Consider the following 4319-nt stretch of genomic DNA (forward strand, 5'->3'; position numbering starts at 1 on the left):
CTGTCTGGGGATGGGGAAACACCTCTTATCAACAGAGTGCCTGAATGAAACGTAATTGTATACCTAACCCTTAACTGTACCCTACAAAACCATAACAAAAAAACATTGATTACTGATTAAAAAATAATAATAAATAGTTTCTGAGAAAAAAAAAAGATGTGAGTGTTATGTGTTATGTCCCATGAATGTGTAAATCTTGATTAAATATACTTAAGTCATAGATCACTTTAGAGATCTTTTGGGCACTTCACAGATGACTAAGCTGGATTCTCAATACATACTTACTGCACTGATTGCTAAAATTTCAGTTCCGTTTTCTCTTTATTGAGTTCTTATACAGGACACCAAGGGGGGAAAGAACAATCAGTAGAGAGGGCACAGGGTGTGAGCAGAGTGAGCATAAGAACATCTTACATTATACAGATAGCTCTTGACAAGAACCTCAGGATCTAGTTGGGAAGAAAGACATACAGATTAATAATGAGTATAAATCAGGCCATGATATTTAAAAGGGCAAACAAGTTTTTATTTAAAAAATAGAGAAAAAAGTGACTAGTGAACTGAGGAATAAAGATTTCTCTATGGAAGTGTCATTTAAGATGAATCTTGCAAGATAAGTAGAATTATACTAGACAGAGAGCATGAGGAAAAAGAGTAGGTGCTGGAACCATGGCATAAATGTCTGGAATCTTGAGAGCACAAGAGCTTATTTTTAAAATGGTTTGTTTACTAGGGTTGTTATGGTCCGAGTAATGCTCGGTTGCTCCTCTTGATATCAATAAATCAAAGGGGCAGGGAACTGGTAGAAAAAAGTTTATTTCTGAGTTGGAATCCAGGGAGCAGAGCCAGACTTGAGGTCTTTCTAAAATGGTTCTGCTCACCCTCTAGGTTTTTACAAGTTCATGTTCACAGTCCAGAGTTGTCAGTACCTATACATTAGCCTTGTGACCAGCAGAACATTGTATAGAACTTGAGTCTCAGTCACAATTATCAATAGTGACATTTTTATGCCCAGACTTCCTGGTGCCAGGTATCAGAGGTATCTCATAGCTTTTATCAGTAGGACCCGGCAGATGCAGCAATCAATCTTGCCATAGAGTAAACAGCCTAAGATATCATGCATTACGCAAAAGTTATACTAATCACAAAGCTTACAATTACATTGATACAAAAGTTATATAATTCACAAGGCTTATGATTACATTGATATTATATTATTCAGACTTATAGCCACTCAGGAAAAGGGAATGCAAGATTTGTATCTTTCAGCTGATGGGGCATAGACTACAGAGAAGTCAATGATCCCCTGAAGCTACTCATTGGGAGTGCATAGGAGATATGGGGAAGCTCACCTTTTATTAGCTCTCAGGAATATTGTTCAGGAATGTACAGGAATGCGCCCTGGCCGTCTCCTTCTCTAGGGGCTGTGACAATATGGACAGACATCAGAGGGTCTCTGTATCAGGGTGGCTGAATCTTACAGGTATATTATATAAGGGAACTCAAGCAATATTAGGAGAATGGGGGTTTAGACTGGAAAATGTTCTACCTGGATTCCTCACATTTGTTTTCTGCCCATATCATTTCATGGAGACTTCTCTCTGAGTAAGATTTCAACCAACTCTTAAGTGTCACCTTCAGAGAACATCTCTCCATCTTCCTAACCAAGCTGCAGTATTTGGTATGATTGAAAGTCCTTTCACTTGTGGCTCTGTGATTACTCACTGTTCTTAGCTTTCTAAATGTTCCATCTCAGTCTTTTATGTTAGATCAATTTCTCCCTTTGCCCTTAATGATGCTTCTACTCACCTCTGTTTCATTCTAGAATTGTCCCTAGACTATCTCATTAACTCTTTTTTTTTTTTTTGAGTTGGAGTCTCACTCTGTCGCTCAGACTGGAGTGCAGTGGCATGCTCCCGGCCACCGCAGCCTCAACCTGCTGGGCTCCGGCGATCCTTCCACCTCAGCCTTCCAAGTAGCTGGAACTATAGGCACACTACCACGCCCAGCTAATTTTTTGATTTATTGTAGAGATGAGGTCTCGCCAAGTTGCCCAGGCAGGTCTCGAACCCTCAGGCTCAGGCAATCCACTCACCTCAGCCTCCCAAAGCGTGGGATTACAAGCTGAGCCACCGAGACCGGCTAACTCTTATTTTTTAACTGCCATTGTTTTCTTGACTTCTCTAGAGGTGAGACTCAGAGCCATTTTTATTGTACATCATATCAATAAAATCATGGGGTATATCCTAAATACATTTTACCTAAAAATTAGATTAATGTATCGCTATACTGTTATCAAGTATATTACAAAACAAAGAATTTGCAAGTATATTACAAAACAAAGTTCAAAATTAAATAAGAGAAAATACATTTTTAAAAATTTTATTTTATTATAGAGATGTGGGGTACAGGTCACTATTAACTACACAAGTAGGCTGCAAGCAGGTGGAATTTGGGCCTCTAGCTGGTCCTCACTGCTCCTGGTTTGGGACCAGGTACTCTTTGTGTAGTCACGTGCCTCCCCTCTCTTCCTTCCTTGGCAGTGCCCAGCAACTGCCAATCCATTCTTTGAGCTACTATGTTTAGGGTGTGCTCAGGGTTAGGGTTAGGGTTAGGGTTAGGGTGAGTGAGAACATGCAGTATTCAGTTCTTTGTTTCCTTGATAGGTCACTAAGTATGATGGTCTCCATCTCCATCCAATTTGCTGCAAAGTCCACGATTCCATGATTTTGTTCTTTTTATGGCTGTGTAATGCTTCATCATGTATAAGTACCACATTTTTTTAATCCAGTCCGCTTTTTCGATGGGCAGTAGGGTTGATTCCTTGTTTTTGCTATTGTGAATAGTACAGCTTTAACATGTATGTGTAGGTGTCTTTTATGCAGAATGATTTATGTTCCTCTGTGTATGCTCCCAGGAGAAGGATTGATGGATTTCATGGAAGGTCAATTTTTAGTTCTTTTAGAAATCACCACACTGCTTTCCATAGAGGTTGAACTAGCATGTACTCCCACCAACAATGTAGAAGCACTCCCTTTTCTCCACACCCATACCTGCATCTGTTGTTTTTTGATTTATTAGTGATGGATAGCTTTACTAGAGTTAGGTGGTATCTCATTGTAGTTTTGATTTGCATTTCTCTGATGATTAGTGAGGTTGGGCATTTTGTAGTGTATCTGTTGGTTGCTTGTATATCTTCTTTTGCAAAGTATCTATTCATGTCCTTTGTCCACTATTTAATAGGGTTGTTTGTTTGTTTCCTTTCAGCTTGCTTGAATTCCTCTTAGATCCTGGATGTTGGACCATTGTCAGATACATAATGAGCATTTTTTCCCTATTTTGTGGGTTAGCTTTCCACTTTCTTGATGATTTCTTTTGCTGTGCGGAAGCTTTTCAGTTTGATGAGGTCACACCTGTCTATCTTAGATTTCATGGCATTCACTTCTGAGGATTTTATCAAGAATTAGTTGCCTACTCTGATGTGCATTAGGGTGTTGCTGACGTTTTCTTCTAGGATTCTTATAGTTTGTGGTTTTAAATGTAGTACTTTGATTCATTTTGAGTTGATTTTTGTATACAGTGATATAGGTAAGGGTCCAGTTTCACTCTTCTGCTTGGAGTCAGCCAGTTGCTGAATGTGGTCTCCTTTACCCAGTGGTTGTTATTGGTGGCTTTGTCAAAAATGAGCTGGTTGAGAGACCGAGTTTTTACTTCTAGAATCTCTGTCTTGTTCCAGTGCTCTATGTTTCAATTCTGATACCAATACCAGGCAGTTTTGGTTACTGTAGTCTTGTAGTAAAGTTTAAAGTCTGGAAATGTGATACTTCCTGCTTTGTTCCTTTTGCTGAGGGTTGTTTTGGCTATTTGTGCTCTTTTGTGTTTCCATATGAAATTCTGTATTGTCGTTTCCAGGTCTGAGAAAAATGACACTGGCAATTTCATGAGTATTGCATTGAATCTGTAGATTGTCTTAGGTAGAATGGACATCTTGACAATATTGATACTTCCTATCCATGAGCACGGAACGTTTTTCTATTTGTTTATGTCATCCTTGATTTCTTTGATTAGCATTTTGTAGTTCTCATTGAAAAGACCTGTCACTTTTCCGCTTAGGTGGATACCAAGGTATTTCATTTTTTTTGTCTATTGTGAATGGGATGATGAATTTTATTTGGTTCATTGGTGTGTAGAAATCAACTCTTTTCCACATTATTTTGTACCTTGAGACTTTACCAATGTCAATTATAAGTGAGAGGAGGCTTTTGGCAGATTCCCTAGTGTTTTCAAGATACAGAATCATATTGTCTGCAAAGAGGGAT

Source organism: Carlito syrichta, unplaced genomic scaffold, assembly GCF_000164805.1.
Source record: "Carlito syrichta isolate Samal-C Ts95f unplaced genomic scaffold, Tarsius_syrichta-2.0.1 Scaffold308920, whole genome shotgun sequence".
Lineage (NCBI taxonomy): Eukaryota > Metazoa > Chordata > Mammalia > Primates > Tarsiidae > Carlito > Carlito syrichta.